This window comes from Staurois parvus, unplaced genomic scaffold, assembly GCF_062004578.1.
Source record: "Staurois parvus isolate SC_StPar_1 unplaced genomic scaffold, SC_StPar_1.0 ptg000154l, whole genome shotgun sequence".
Taxonomy (NCBI): Eukaryota; Metazoa; Chordata; class Amphibia; order Anura; family Ranidae; genus Staurois; species Staurois parvus.
In genome coordinates, this window is record NW_028317950.1 from 272354 (window position 1) to 289905 (window position 17552).

The window sequence follows — 17552 nt, forward strand, 5'->3', positions numbered from 1 at the left end:
GGAGTATAGTTTTGTGGGAAAAAAAAAAACGCTAAAAAAAGCAAATGCTGAAAAACAAATGCAAAACTGCTAAAAAACACAAGAATTCAACGCAGCTTTCTACAGCTAACGCTTCAGGCGGTTTTATAATGTCCAGTGTGCAGGACGCCTCCGCCTTGCTGGTTATCAGCTCTCATTTCCTTACACGTGACCAGCTGTAATTGGACACATGGTAGAGGGCCACTGTGATTGGCACTTTACCATGATCTGTGATCTGCTGTGTTAAAAGGACACAGCAATCACAGAGCTCACCTGTGCGACAGGGTGTGGGAGGCGGGATTCTGAGAGGACATCCATTGACACCCTCCCAGAACTGAAGAGCCGCACTTGTAGCTGTCTTTCGGCTACAGCGCAGTGAAGAAGTGGTTAAAACATGCTGGCTAGGATGTGGTCATACCAGGATCCTGACTATAGCAGGTACCTTTTTCCAGCTGGTGATTGTCAGGAAAAAGTGATCCTGGAGCTTTGAAGGCCCCACCCCCCTTTACTGTGACTATGGTAAATGGGGGTGATGGCTTTCCGCAGAGATGGAGGAACATTCATTCCCTGATCTCCTCTGTGACAAATGAAGTTCAGATTGTAGCAGGGCCCTCCTAACCCTCTTGTATTGAACTGTATTGTTGCTGTATTATCTCCCGTTATATTGTAAAGCGCTGAGCAAACTGTTGGCGCTATATAAATCCTGTATAATAATAATAGCGATGAGGATTTGTGTCACTTCCAATTTCAGAGCCGCCATTTCTTGGTTGCCATAGCCAGGGAAGCAGCTGATCATACACAATCTGTGTCTAATCAGCTGCCCTGGAGGGCAGTGGAGACACTGGGGGTCAAATGTCTTCTGATGTCCCCATAAAGAACACCTGTCACCGACCCAAAGCTTTCACAATGGGGCTTGTTCGCCTCCTTGTGATAGCAATAAAGTTAAATGAAAAAAAAAATGTTTTCAATTGTAAAATAAACAAATTTAAATAAACATTATAAAAAAAAAAATGTAAAGCACTCTCATCTACCTATGCATACACATAAATGCAAACACGTGCACGGGTCTGGTATATATATGTAAACAGTGATTGCACCAAATGTGAGGTATCGGTGCGAACATCAGAGTCAGGGCATTCTTTCTGGGACCATAATTCACAGATGACTGATAACCTGTAAAGGCTTTTATCCACTTCGCCTCATACCCATCCCCCCTCTGAGCAATTTTTACATTTCTTCTAAACATAATATTGTAATACATATATTGTTTTTTTCTTTGATAAAAAATGCTTTTTCTTGTAATTCTCTTGTAACATTATTTCTCACAATCATTTGACAATGAAAAGCAACAAAACGCATGTTTTCCTTTTTTTGAACAGTTTAACCACTTCCCCGCTGCCCTATATTAGAAGAACTGCTACAGGGCTGTGCAAAATCACATTTTATATATATATATATATATATATATATATATGTATATATATACACACACACACACACACACAGTGGGGATCGAAAGTTTGGGCACCCCAGCTAAAAGTTTGTATTAATGTGCATAAAGAAGCCAAGGAAAGATGGAAAAATCTCCAAAAGGCATCAAATTACAGATTAGACATTCTTATAATATGTCAACAAAAGTTAGATTTTATTTCCATCATTTACACTTTCAAAATAACAGAAAACAAAAAAATGGCGTCTGCAAAAGTTTGGGCACCCTGCAGAATTTATAGCATGCACTGCCCCCTTTGCAAAGCTGAGACCTGCCAGTGTCATGGATTGTTCTCAGTCATCGTCTGGGAAGACCAGGTGATGTCAATCTCAAAGGTTTTAAATGCCCAGTCTCATCTGACCTTGCCCCAACAATCAGCACCATGGGTTCTTCTAAGCAGTTGTCTAGAAAACTGAAACTGAATATAGTTGACGCTCACAAAGCTGGAGAAGGCTATAAGAAGATAGCAAAGCGTTTTCAGATGTCAATATCCTCTGTTCGGAATGTAATTAAGAAATGGCAGTCATCAGGAACAGGGGAAGTTAAAGCAAGATCTAGAAGACCAAGAAAAATATCAGACAGAACAGCTCGCAGGATTGTGAGAAAAACGATTCAAAACCCACGTTTGACTGCACGATCCCTCCAGAAAGATCTGGCAGACGCTGGAGTTGTGGTACACTATTCCACTATAAAGAGATACTTGTACAAATATGGTCTTCATGGAAGAGTCATCAGAAGAAAACCTCTTCTACATCCTCACCACAAAAATCATCGTTTGAACTTTGCAAATGAACATATAGACAAGCCTGATGCATTTTGGAAACAAGTTCTGTGGACTGATGAGGTTAAAATTGAACTTTTTAACCGGAATGAGCAAAGGTACGTTTGGAGAAGAAGGGGCACAGAATTTAATGAAAAGAACCTCTGTCCAACTGTTAAGCATGGGGTTGGATCAATCATGCTTTGGGGTTGTGTTGCAGCCAGTGGCACAGGGAACATCTCACGAGTAGAAGGAAAAATGGATTCAATAAAATTTCAGCAAATTTTGGATGGTAACTTGATGCCATCTGTGAAAAAGCTGAAGTTAAAGAGAGGATGGCTTCTACAAATGGATAATGATCCTAAACACACCTTGAAATCCACGGGGGATTACATCAAGAGGCGTAAACTGAAGGTTTTGCCATGGCCTTCACAATCTCCTGACCTCAGCATAATTGAAAATCTATGGATAGACCTTAAAAGAGCAGTGCGTGACAGACAGCCCAGAAATCTCAAAGAACTGGAAGACTTTTGTAAGGAAGAATGGGCAAAGATACCTCAAACAAGAATTGAAAAACTCTTGGCTGACTACCAAAAGCCAAAGGAGGCAGTACAAGATTAGAACTCTGCAGGGTGCCCAAACTTTTACAGACGCCATTTTTTTGTTTTCGGTTATTTTGAAAGTGTAAATGATGGAAATAAAATCTAACTTTTGTTGACATATTATAAGAATGTCTAATCTGTAATGTGATGCCTTTTGGAGATTTTTCCATCTTTCCTTGGCTTCTTTATGCACATTAATACAAATTTTTAGCTGGGGTGCCCAAACTTTCGATCCCCACTGTATATACTGTGTATATATATGTATATATATATATATATACACACACACACACACATACAATGAAGGAAATAAGTATAATAAGTATTTGATCCCCTGCTGATTTTGAATGTTTGCCCACTCACAAAGAAATGATCAGTCTAAAAATAGAATGGTAGGTGTATTGTAACACTGAGAGACAGAATAGCAACAACAAATTCAAAAGAAATGCATGTCTAACAAATTATGCACTTATTTGCATGTTCATGAGGGAAATAAGTATTTGATCCCCTATCATTCAGCAGGATTTATGGCTACCTGGTGTCTTTCATACAGGTAACAAGCTGAGATTAGAAGCAGTCTCTTAAATGGAGTGCTGCTAATCTCATTTTGTTACTTGTATAAAAGACACCTGTCCACAGGAGCAATCAAACAATCAGATTCCAAACTCTCCACCATGGCAAACACCAAAGAGCTGTCCAAGGATGTCAGGGACAAGATTGTAGACCTACACAAGGCTAGACTGGGCTACCAAACTATCGCCAAGCAGCTTGGTGAGAAGGTGACAACAGTTGGTGCAATCATTCGCAAATGGAATAAACACAAAACAACTGTCAGTCTCCTTAGGTCTGGTGCACCATGCATGATCTCATCTCGTGGAGTATCAATGATCATGAGAACAGTGAGGAATTATCCCAGAACTACACGTGAGGATCTTGTCAATGATCTCCAGGCAGCTGGGACCACAGTCAGCAAGAAAACAATTGGTAACACACTACACCGACAAGGATTGAAATCCTGCAGTGCCCGCAAGGTCCCTCTGCTCAAGAAAGCACATGTCCAGGCTCGTCTGAAGTTCGCCACTGAACATCTGAATGATGCAGAGGAGGACTGGTTGAAAGTGTTGTGGTCAGATGAGACCAAAATCCAGCTCTTTGGCATCAACTCAACTCGCCATGTTTGGAGGAGGAGGAATGCTGCCTATGACCCCAAGAACACCATCCCAACCGTCAAACATGGTGGTGGAAACACTCTGCTTTAGGGGACAGGACAACTGCACCGCATCAAAGGGATGATGGACGGGGCAATGTACCATCAAATCTTGGGTGAGAACCTTCTTCCCTCAGCCAGGGTATTGGATATGGGTCGTGGATGGGTGTTCCAGCATGATAATGACCCAAAACACACAGCCAAGGCAACAAAGGCTCAAGAAGAAGCACATTAAGGTCCTGGAGTGGCCTAGCCAATCTCCAGACCTTAATCCAATTGAAAATCTGTGGAGGGAGCTGAAAGTTCGAGTTGCCAAACGTCAGCCACCAAATCTTAATGACTTGGAGAGGATCTGCCAAGAGGAGTGGGCCAAAATCCCTCCTGAGATGTGTGCAAACCTGGTGGCCAACTACAGGAAACGTCTGTCCTCTGTGATTGCCAACAAGGTATTTGCCACCAAGTACTAAGTCGTGTTTTGTGAAGGGGATCAAATACTTATTTCCCTCATAAACATGAAAATCAGTCATCATTTGTTAGACATGCATTTCTTTTGAATTTTGTGTTGCTATCCTGTCTCTCAGTGTTACAATACACCTACCATTCGATTTTTAGACTGATCATTTCTGTGAGAGTGGGCAAACATTCAAAATCAGCAGGGGATCAAATACTTCCTTCCTTCACTATGTGTGTGTGTGTACATACACATATATACCCTTTGATTAACCCAGATGTTAACCAGATGTCATTAGTACTGTCAATCACAGCTAGTGAGCCAATGAGAAGAGAGTGGGTCAATCACAGCCAGTGAGAAGAGTGAATGGACACACGGAGCAGCAGGTGCCCCCATAGCAAGCTGCTTGCTGTGGGGGCACCCGACAGGAGGGAGGGGCCAGGAGCGCCGGTGGGGGACCTGAGGAAAAGAGGATTCAGGCTGCTCTGTACAAAACCACTGCAGAGAAAAGGTAAGTATGATGTGTTTGTTATTTACAAAAAAAAAAAAATTAGGCCTTTAATATCACTTTAATCACTACTGGGTTTTTAATTTTTTTATTACATAAACGAAAATTTTGAAAAAAAAAATATTTTTTTTTTGCTTTCTGCTATAACATATATCCAATAAAATGGTAAAAAAAAAAGTTTAAATATTAACCAGACCGGCGACCAGAGCTGAAAGTTCGCCCCTCCATCCCTCTGATACACTTCACAGGTCCTAGAGGACTACGGCCCATTCACAAAGCGCAGAGACCGGTTTTCCTTAGTCAAGATGGCTTTCAAGATGATTGAAGAATCGGCTCGGGGTGAGGACATCGCTGGATCTCTGGACAGGTAAGTGCCCTAATATTAAAAGTCAGCAGCTACAGTATTTGTAGCTGCTGACTTTTAATTTTTGGGAGGGAGGGGCAGAACTCTGCTTTACCTCACTTCATCTGCAGATGGAAGTTTATCCCTTTGATCTGCAGAGGAATGAAAGTGTTACAAATGCAATATGTTACTTTGTATCTTCCTGTAGTATCTGAGCAGTGTAAGGACTTGTTCACACTTGACTACATTTCTAACTCTTCAAGAAAGCCCCTATTGCGTTAGTATGGGCGTTAGAAAGGCGTTAATGAGCTTTAGTATGGGCGTTTTACAAACGGTACAAATATTCCCCAAATGCCCTATGCGCGATTGTGAGGCGTTTCATAGGTATTTTACAAGCATTAAAACCACACCACAAACGCCTATAATAACCTCTAATGGTATTAAAGCCCTGCAAACGCCTGCCAGGAGGTTTGAGGAGCGTCACCATAGACTTGAATGGGAGGCATTGAAAGGCTTCAACTCTTCCTGACTCAACATGAGGCTTCAATTTTGAAGCAACGTGACGCTACTGCTTTCTGTTTTGATAATGTGAACAGCATTGTGTGCTGCCCATAGTATCATTTCCAGAGGAGTGTGAGAAGCATTAAAAACGCCCCTCAAACGCCTGCTTTCAAAGCTAGTGTGAACTAGCCCTTATTTATAAACACTTTTTTTGACAGCAAAAGCAGTGGACCTTCTCTGTGTACACAGCAATGCGACTTTCAATAATCACAGCTGGATTGCTGTGTACTGGTAGAGGGAAGCAGGGCAGGATTGGCTACATGTATCTTGTGTACAAGAATGACTAAGGATGCACCAAAATTTCGGTGGCCAAAAAGTTTTGTCCGAAAACACCCCTTTCAGCCATCGGCCGATATGAAAAAAAAAAGCACTGATACAGGTGCCGAAAAAACCCCGCCCCTCGCCGCTGCCACCACCGGCCGGCGCTCGGTAGTTCTCAGCCTTAGCTGAGAAACCATGAAACAATCCCGGCACTGGGCATAGAGATTAGTGTAGGAAAGATGGCCTCCACTCATCTCTATGCCCTTGGAGGACCGGAGCGATGTCACTTCTGGTTCCAGCCATTTTTTTTTTTAAAGCCCTAGATAAATGCTTTTTTTTTTTTATCTAATGCTTTACATTGCAGAGGAGAGATGTGGGGTCTTATTGACCTCGTATCTCTCCATAAAGAGGACCTGTCACTTATTATTTCTATCACAAGGGATGCATGCATTCCTTATAAGAATAAAAGTGATTAGACATTTTTTTAAAAAGGGTCAGTGCAAAAAAAAAATTTAAAAAATTTAAAGTGTTCCCGTAGCCCCGTGCTCGCATTTAGTGGTGAACGCATACGTAGGCCATGCCTACATATATAAACGGTGTTCAAACCACACACGTGAGGTATCGCCACGAACGTCAGAGCAAGAGCAATAATTCTTGCACTAGACCTCCTCTGTAACTTTACACTGCTAACCTGTAGAAATTTTTAAAGCATCACCCATGGAGATTTTTTAAGTACCGCAGTTTCACGCCATTGCGCAATTTTAAAGCGTGACATGTTGGGTATCTGTTTATTTGCCGTAACATCCTCTTTCATATTTTATAAAAAAATTGGGGTATATATATATTTTTTTTTAATCAAAGGAATATATATTCATTTTTAAAAACTGTGCATTTCGGTTTTCAGCCAAGTGCATTTTGAATTTTTGGCACCAGAATTTTCATTTCAGTGCACCACTAGGAATGACCTTTTTGTGGGTGTGTGTATCATGCCCAAAATCTTGAACTTCGTTAAAGCATCATTTATGGACAATTTTAGGTATCGTAGTTTGCTGCCATTTCGCAGGCATGTAGAATTTTAAATCTTGACATGTTTGGCATCTATTTACTTACTGCAACCTTATATTTTACAAAACAAATAGGTATTATATTAAATTTGTGTGCACTAAAATGCATTTTGGTGTATCCCCCCCCCCTTTGGCTTGATAAAGGGCTGCACAAATTGTGTGAGGTAAAAAAAATTGCAACAAACACCATTTTATTCTGCAGGAATTCTGCTTTCAGAAAAAATATGTTTGGGGGTTCTAAGTAATTTTCCAGTAAAAAATGTAAATTTGATCTTGTGTGTGAGGAAATAAAAACTGCCCCAGACAGAGAATGGTTTACAAAAAAAAACCCATGAGGGAGTGTGGCTATACCTGTAGGCGGAGTTCCATGGCAGTGCGTTGCTGTAGTGATCCCATTTGCACCCATTTTTCAGGCTTTATACTCTTGTCACTCATTTTACCCCAAGAAATAAAATCCTCTTTTCTTGAACAAACTGATCCAAAAATCGTTGTAATGTCCCCTGACAGTGCTGCAAATGTTTGCTACAACTGCTGCGCAAAATGACTAAGAGGAAGGAAATGTATTTCCAGCAACATATAGCATAGTGTAGCTGTAGCCTAGAGCAGGTACGCTCCCGAAACGGAATGCTGTGACTGACATCTTCTACAGGATCATTCATGCCTGAACCCACCGAATCGCAATGTGAGGCTGAATTATTGGAGCTCTTTACCAGCAGTGCAGCTCTCTGTATTCACCGCTTTACATTATGTTCTGGCAGATAAAAAGGGTTCCGGTCACCAAAGTGATTAAAGACCAACTTTCAGTCCCCCAACCACACATTCACTTAACACTTTAACCTTTTCGCTGCTGTGAATGGCCGCTCCTGCATATAAACCATCTCTCTGCTGCTAAAGTGGCCAGGAGATTGTTTACACTAGGGGTAGGCAACCCTGGGGCTCCAGCTGTTTTGGAGCTACAAGTCCCACTCTGCTGCACTGTGAACACAAGAGGCCGCTTACTCGCCATGGGGTCATTCAGAGAACACTTAGCATTTTCTTGATGAACTGTAAAGTGTTCTCTGGTTGGGCAGGGTGGGGAGGAGGGGCGGTGACATCACATTAGGAGATGAATGGACCGCTCTACAAGTAATGCATCCGCACTTGGTTCCACCTGTAGGTGTGTACTAAGCCTAACATGTGGCTCCATCCACATGAACAAACCACACATTCATGTGGGCAGACTACCTGCGTGAATGATCCCTTAACCACCTCCCGCCCGCCGTATAGGAAAATGACGGATGGGCGGGATCAGTGTTGCCTTTCAGTGCCACCTAATCAGTGCAGTCTATAAGTACCCATTAGTGCCTCCTATCAGTGCTCATCAGGGATGCCTGTCAATGCCCATCAGTGCCATCTATCAGTGCCTCATCAGTGCAGTCTATAAGTACCAATCCATGCCACCTATAGCCATCAGTGCTGCCTATCAGTGCCTCCTCATCAGTGCAGTCTATAAGTACCCATCAGTGCCAGCCAGTATCGCCTATCAGTGCCCGTCAGTGCCACCTATCAGTGCCCATCAGCGATGCCTGTCAGTGCTAATCAGTGCCGCCTCATCAGTGAAGGAGAAAAATTACTTATTTACTAAATTTTAAAACAAACTGTTTTTCAAAATGTTGAATTTGTTTAGCAAAAAATAAAACCCCCAGTGGTGATTAAATACCACCAAAAAAGAAAGGTCTGTCTAAAAAAAAAAAAAAGATTAACATTTGGTTTGGGTACAGTGTTGCATGACCGTGCAATTGTCATTCAAAGAGTGACATTGCTGAAAGCTGAAAATTGGCCTGGGCAGGAAGGGGTTAAAAGTGCCCGGTAGGCAAGTGGTTAATTATGTTTATTATTTTTTTTTCCACTTTTTTTTTATTTTAACCTCGTTGCTGGAAGGAGAGGGGGGGGGGCTTTGGTGAAATATCAGGGATCCACACAGACCCTTGACCTCCCTTTTTAGACAAACAAAAGGAATTGAGGACACAAACTCTTTTCTGCAGCCTCAGCTGCTCTACAAAATAAGTGAAAGGGAAGTGCTCTGTACAGAGGTATGAACTGAATGCGATTTGCACAGGAATGCGGTGCGGTTTCCTGTTTGAACCCAAGCTTTTCATAGTGACTATAGCCTGAGGTCACACAGGAGCACCGGGGGAAATCTCCCTACATGAGGAGTTCCACCAGCTCCAGCTCCCGATCCCACTGTGGACATCAGTGGCTGCAGCTTGGGCACCTCCTGACTCTTACATGGCTTTGTTCCCCACCTCTTCAGCGGCTCTCTTCCTCAGCCTCTGGCGGTTTGCTGGTGGAACCTGTCATGCAGGGAGGTTTCCCCTACCCCTCCTGTGTGAACTCAAAGTCAAGTGACAAGCTTGGGTTCACACAGGAGCTGTGACAGAAACCACATGCAATTCTTTGCAATGCAATTTGAGCCCATTCATTTTGTATGGGCTCAAATCGCACTGCAAAGGTATCGGTTATCGGAGTGTTTGCACGAGTACTAAGAATTGGTGCAACCAGATTTTTTTTTTCCATCAGAGAATAGGTGCAGGAACTCCCCTTCTGAGTCACTTCTTGTCTCCGCCCCTAACCACCTGCGAGCACCATCCTTTAGTTCCAGCCCTTACCCACCTCCGAGCACCGTCCTTTAGTCCCAGCCGCTACCCACCTCCAAGCACCGTCCTTTAGTTCCAGCCCTTACCCACCTCCGAGCACCGTCCTTTAGTTCCAGCCCCTACCCACCTCCGAGCACCGTCCTTTATTCCCAGCCCCTAACCACCTCCGAGCACCGTCCTTTAGTTCCAGCCCCTACCCACCTCCGAGCACCGTCCTTTATTCCCAGCCCCTAACCACCTCCGAGCACCGTCCTTTAGTTCCAGCCCCTAACCACCTCCGAGCACCGTCCTTTAGTTCCAGCCCCTACCCACCTCCGAGCACCGTCCTTTATTCCCAGCCCCTAACCACCTCCGAGCACCGTCCTTTAGTTCCAGCCCCTACCCACCTCCGAGCACCGTCCTTTATTCCCAGCCCCTAACCACCTCCGAGCACCGTCCTTTAGTTCCAGCCCCTAACCACCTCCGAGCACCGTCCTTTAGTTCCAGCCCCTACCCACCTCCGAGCACCGTCCTTTATTCCCAGCCCCTAACCACCTCCGAGCACCGTCCTTTAGTTCCAGCCCCTACCCACCTCCGAACACCGTCCTTTAGTTCCAGCCCCTACCCAGCTCCGAGCACCGTCCTTTATTCCCAGCCCCTAACCACCTCCGAGCACCGTCCTTTAGTCCCAGCCCCTACCCACCTCCGAGCACCGTCCTTTATTCCCAGCCCCTAACCACCTCCGAGCACCGTCCTTTATTCCCAGCCCCTAACCACCTCCGAGCACCGTCCTTTAGTTCCAGCCCCTAACCACCTCCGAGCATCGTCCTTTAGTCCCAGCCCCTACCCACCTCCCAGTACCTCCCCTTTTGGAGAATGCAGAGCCAAGTACCATTTTGTGCTGCTGAGTAGTTTGTATGGAATTTTGTTACTGATAACAAGAAAAGGAGTAAAATAGATCCTCCACAGCCAATAGTGATTGACCCTCCAGCAACAATAGCCTTCCTCAGCAACAACAGAGCATCATGCAAAAATAGATCCCCTCCAACAACAATATATCTCCCAGCAGCAATAGACCCGCCCCTCCAAAGTAGATCTCGTACATCAAAAATTGACCACACAGCAACATAAGATCCCCTCCAGCAACAATACACCCCCCCCCCCCCAGTAGCCAGCATAGATAAACCCTCCAGCACCCCTTGCCATTATATACATTCAGTTTTTGCTTGCGGCAAAATGCACACTGCTCACTGTGCTTAGGGCGCCACGCACACCGGGCTTCAATAAAACAAAACAAAAAGAAAAAAAAGCTGCTTAACCACTTCAGCTGTAAAGCTTCTACAGTTGTGACCAAAATTATTCAACCCCCAATGCTGTAAAGGGGTTTAGGGACTATAGTGTACATTTGGAATTGTATTCAGAATCAAATCCTACAAGGACGTTGTAACTACCCAAATGCAACTAAAATGACATCAATTGTTTATGTAATACAGTAGTAAATGGTTCTTATGTGGTTTCTTCATTGCCACAATTATTCAACCCCTTAAAGACTACCACTCTGAAGAACAGAGGTTCATACAGGTGCTTTCCATCAGGTATTGAAAACACCTGTGGATGTCACCGAGCAGCAATCAAGCATAATAAGCACCAATTAGGCAGCTTTAAAATGACTGTGATACTCAGCTCCTTCTAGACATTTACTGGTGTGGTTACAAACATGGTGAAGGCAAGAGAATGGTCCAGGAAGACAAGAGAAGAGGTGATTTCTCTTCACAGGAAGGGCAATGGCTATAAGAAGATTGCAAAGATGTTAAACATACCAAGAGACACCTTAGGAAGCATCATTCGCAAATTCAAGGCAAAGGGCACTGTTGAAACGCTACCTGGTCGTGGCAGAAAGAAGATGCTGACTTCGACTGCTGTGCGCTACCTGAAGCGTAGAGTGGAGAGAAGTCCCCGTGTGACTGCTGAGGAACTGAGAAAAGATTTGTCAGATGTGGGTACAGAAGTTTCAGCCCAGACAATAAGACGCACACTGCGTAATGAAGGCCTCCGTGCCAGAACTCCCAGGCGTACCCCCTTGCTGTCTCCAAAGAATAAGAAGAGTCGACTGCAGTATGCCAAAAGCCATGTGGACAAACCACAAAAGTTGTGGGATAGTGTTCTGTGGACTGATGAAACAAAATTAGAACTGTTTGGGCCCATGGATCAACGCTATGTTTGGAGGAGGAAGAACAAGGCCTATGATGAAAAGAACACCTTGCCTACTGTGAAGCATGGTGGAGGGTCAATCATGCTTTGGGGCTGTTTTGCTTCTGCAGGTACAGGGAAGCTTCAGCGTGTGCAAGGTACCATGAATTCTCTTCAGTACCAGGAGATATTGGATGGAAACGTGATGCAGTCCGTCACACACCTGAGGCTTGGGAGACGTTGGACCTTTCAACAGGACAATGATCCCAAGCATACCTCCAAGTCCACTAGAGCATGGTTGCAGAGGAAAGGCTGGAACATTTTGGAGTGGCCATCGCAGTCACCAGACTTAAATCCGATTGAGAACCTCTGGTGGGACTTAAAGAAAGCAGTTGCAGTGCGCAAGCCTAAGAATGTGACTGAACTGGAGGCCTTTGCCCATGAAGAATGGGCGAAGATACCCGTAGATCGCTGCAAGACACTTGTGTCAAGCTATGCTTCACGTTTAAAAGCTGTTATAACTGTAAAAGGATGCTGTACTAAGTACTAAGATTGAATGTCACTTGGGGGTTGAATAAAACTGATAATGCTGTGAGCACAGAAAAGACATTTGTGGTTATTTCATTATAACTGTTATGTTATATTTGTCTGACCTACAAGTGCCTCTTTAATGTAAATGTAAGCAAGATGACTGAATGATCAAAAGCAATGTCAAACTGGCCAAAACACTCAATTTCAGTGGGGGTTGAATAATTTTGGTCACAACTGTACTTCCTTCATGACCAGGATATTTTTTGCTATTCAGCGCTGCACTACTTTAAGGGTTCATGTCCAAAGTAGTACAATGTTACCATAGTAACATTGTAATACTTTGGGGAAGTGATCAGTATTTTTTTTTTTTTTTACACAATTTGCTTATAGCAAAGAATTACTTTGCTATAAGCAAGCATTTACCTGAATGACATCGATTCATTCAGGTTTTTTTTTTTTTTTGTGCTTAGCTATGATTTGGCCACAGCTAATCACATGACATGTGCATGTGATTAGCTGTGACCATTCACAGCTAGACAGTAGTATACAATGGATGGCATGAATGAAGCCATCCATTGTATGCAACTCTCATGTGACCTGCTGTGATTGGTCACAGCAGGTCACATGGTACCGGCAACAGGGCCGTTACTCAGATCTGTCATTGGCCGTGTCCGAGGTACACGGCCGGTGACAGATCGCGCCGCTGCGCGGCTCTGCAAGCGTGAAAAGTGCGCATGTGCGGGTTGGCGTCCAACCCGGAAATGCAGTACATTTTGCCGGCCGCCTTTTGGCTATTAATGTGTAACAAAGTGAGCGCTAATCATGAGGAGATAATTAAGCAGCTAGCCTTTTGGCTATTGGCCGGGCGTGTATTGGTTAAAAGATAACCTCAGGAGACCCTCCCAAATGCCCAGAATGCACTGAAAAACAGTAAATTCACTAAAAAAGGCTACTAAAATACCACAGGAGTTATTTTATCAAATCAGGTGGTATTTTAGTAGTGAAAAGCGTGCATTAATGTTTCAGCTGTCAAAGGGATTCCCACTGGAGGCCATCTTTCCTTCACTCATCCCTATGCCCAGCGCCGGGATCGTTCGTTGGTTTCTAAGGTAAGGCTGAGAACTACCGAGCTGCAGCCGGTGGCAGCAGCGAGGGACGCGGTTTTTTCAGCACCTGTATCGGTGCTTTTTCATATCGGCAGATGGCCAAAAGGGGTGTTTTCGGCCAAAACATTTCAGCCACTGAAATGTCGGTGCATCCCTACCTGTCATGTGTCTATTACTGTCACAGGGATGTTAAAAAAAAAAAAAAATGAAAGTGACAGTGCAAAATAAAAAAATTATATATAAAAAAAAATGTAAGTGCCCCCATCCCTCCGTGCTCGTGCAAACACCGATCGTCCCACACGAGGTATCACTGCCATTTGTCATCGTTGCACGGGCGTGCGCAATTTTAACCGCCTCCCTCCCGCCATATAACGTCCTCCCACTCTAACTGCGCGTGCACGGCCCTGGGTGCATGCAGCGCACCTATCTGTGGTGTGCTGTGTCCCTAGGACACAGCGGATCACTGATCAATGGAAAGAGCCGAAGGCGGCGGCTCAGTCATGTGATCAGCGGTGTCCAATCACAGCTGATCGCATGTAAATAAGGAAATGCCAGTTACTGGCATTTTTCTGCTCACAAGCTGTCATGCTGACAGCTCGAGAGGAGAGGAGACCCGGTAATCAGCATTCCTCAGAGGGGACATCTACACTGATCATCACGACACTGATGATCAGTGTGCCCTGATGATCAGTGTAGCCCCAGCAGTGCCATCTGCCAGTGCCCATCAATGCCACCTGCCAGTGCCCAATGCCACATATCAGTGCCTACCAGTGCACATCAATGCCACATACCAGTGTCCATCTGAGCTGCCTTTCAGTGCCACCTATCAGTACTGCCAATCAGTGCTGCCTATCAGTGCCCGTCAATGCCACCTATTAGTGCCATATATGAGTGCTGCCTTTCAGTGCCCATCAGTGATGCCTGTCAATGCCCATCAGTGCCACATATCAGTCCCCATCACTGCAGCCTATCAGTCCCCATCACTGCAGCCTCATTAGCGCACATTAGTGAAGGAGAAAAATCACCTATTTACAAAGTTATATAACAAAAGCTAAGAAAAAACTTTTGTTTTTTTTCCAAAATTTTCAGTTATTTTTGGTTTGTTTAGCAAAAAATAAAAAAGGTGGTGATTAAGTACCACCAAAAGAAAGGTCTATGTCTCAAAAAAATTATAAAAATTTCATATGGGTAGAGTGTTGCATGACTGCGCAATTGTCATTCAAACTGTGACAGCACTAAAAGCTGAAAATTGGCCTGGACAGGAAGGGGGTTATATGTGCCCGGTAGGCAAGTGGTTAAAGCGTGACATGTTTGAAATCAATTTACTTAGCTTAACAACCTCTTTTATATTATACAAAAATTGGGTTATGTATTGTCTTTTTGCACTAAAATGTTTTTTTAAAGTATATTTTTTCCCAAAAACTGGATTTGAAGAAACCATTGAGTAAATACCATGTGACATAAAAGAAATACAAAGAGAACCAATTTATTCTCCAGGGCCTCTGCTTTAAAAAATACATGTTTAGGTGTTCTAAGACATTTTCTAGCAAAAAATACAGATTTTAAAAAGTAAACAAAAAAGTGGCAGAAATGGCTTGGGGCTGAAGTGGTTAACCTCTAACTTCACTCACAATCAACATGGACTATTTCTAATCCTTACGCTACTGACATTACTAAATAGATAGGAAAGTATATTATACTTATTATTTGTTTTTGTTTTTACATTTCTTCAGTTACTTCCTGGTTTCCAGGGCTAGACAAATGATGTCATACATCCCAGCAGTCTTCAGGAGGGGAGGGAGAGTTCTCAGCTAAGCCCATGCCTGAGCTAGGGGCAGATTGATTCCAGGAAATAACTGCTACATTAATCATCCGCCCTTACTCAAGATGGCCACTGCCAGTAATGCCAGGGGGTGTTTTTAAAGTGATTTCTCAGCAAAATAAAGCATGGAGAGAAGGATGGATGGAGGGATTTGTTTTGAACACCAAAGTGGAGTCCCAGCTGTTTTTGTGTTTATTAGATGTCAGCAGCTACAAACACTGCAGCTGCTGACTTTTAATAAAACACACACTTACCTGTCCCAAAGTCCAGCGATGTTCTCACCTGCGCAGTCCCTTCTCCCCTTCAGGGTGCCGGCATCTCAACTGTGGGCACCAGGCTGTGACAGCTTGCGGCTTCACAGCCTGGTGTCCACTGCACATGTGCGAGTCGCGCGCAGCATCATGATTGCTCCAGCAGTCTCCTGGGACCTGTGAAATCTTCCAGGAGACTGCGGGAGGGAGGAGGGGGCCGAACTTCCAGCTCACTTCGCTGTGGCAAACTGAGCTGGAAGTGGGAGCAGGTACCTGTCAGAAACAGGTATCCACTCCCCCCCAAAAAGGTTCAAATATGGCAGTGGAGGGGGAGGCAAATAAGTGGATCTTCCGCTTTTGAGTGGAACTCAGCTTTAAAAGTGAATTTTGTAGCATTTTTGGTTTGTGGTGCTCAGATACAGCGCAGTCCAGCTTTAACTCCCTAAATCTAAAACAAATATATGTATTAAATTATTTATAATAATATAATGATAATAATAAAACAATAAACCCTCAAACCCAAACAAAAATAAATAATTCTAATTATTTTGTGTTAGGGTGTTTATTATTTTATAATTATTAATTTCATTCACTTTTGTAAGGGTTATGGGGGTTATTTATTATTATATATTATTTATGATCATTTTTGGGTATTTATTTTACATTTATTATTATTAACACATTAAAAAAAAAAGATAAATGAATAATAAAAAATTAAAAGCTGATGGAAAAGCTAAAAAAGCTACCAACAAATGATGCAACGGGTGCTATTTTTCTCTATTGGCTAATAAAAACCCCCAAAAACGTTCAAAAACGCCTGACAAGCGCTGTATGAAAACACGCAAAACAAGCTACACTCAAGTGTGGATCTGGCCTGGCGCTGGGAGGGAACCGACTAACTGCCACTGACACGAATACAGTGATCACTGATAATACTGCACACTGTCGCTGTACTAATGGCACTGTCTGGGAAGGGGTTAACATCTTGGGGTAATCAGGGGTTAAGGGTGTGCTTAACAAGTGTCAATGTGTGCTGCTTTGTCAAAAAAAAAAGTTCTCCGTTTCTCATCCCTGCTTTGCAGGGAGAAGAAGCAAAGATCATTCCCTCTGTACAGAGCTCTGTGTTGATGTCAACACACAGCTCTGGGCTGTGATTGGACACAGCCGATCAGCAGGTCCCCACGGTGAATCATTGGCCAGGATCTGCTTAGGTGGGGGTGTGCATGCGTGCGCACAAAGCCTAGAAGTAGTCAGCGAGGTACGGATACATTGTTCTGCCTGCAGCAGCCGCCTGTCTGCAGTACAATGTGGGCGGGATCTGGGTATACGGACGTTTAGCGGTTTCCCTTTCAGCCTGTAAATGCCCCTCTATGTCAGCCTAGGTGTCCATGCGCACACACAGGCATTTACAGGTGTTTTAGAAGAGAAACAATTCCGATTGCCTCTCGGGGGATCAGGAAGGAATTTTTTTCCCTGCAGGAACAAATTGGATCATGCTTTGCTGGGTTTTTTTGCCTTCCTCTGGATGAGCTATGGGTATAGGATCATAACTTTTTTTTTTGGTTGAACTGGATGGACTTTTGTCTTTTTTCAGCCAGACTAACTATGTAAGCTGGACAAAATAAAAACTTAATTACTTGTGCATTCAGGAGACAAGCGTTTAAAAAAGAAAATAGATGCCTTTTGCGCTTGAGGATTCATTCCAAAATAAAGAAGCCGATCAGAGTTTATTTTTTGCTAAATAAACAAAAAAAAACCTGAAACTTTTGAAAA

General features: G+C 43.6%; 1 protein-coding gene across 3 annotated transcripts in view; it reads right to left on the bottom strand.

Moving 5' to 3' along the window:
• The window catches only part of LOC149463402 (heat shock factor protein 3-like), a 112174-nt gene that overhangs the window by 89689 nt on the left and 4933 nt on the right, over positions 1–17552 (bottom strand). The window lies entirely within an intron of this gene.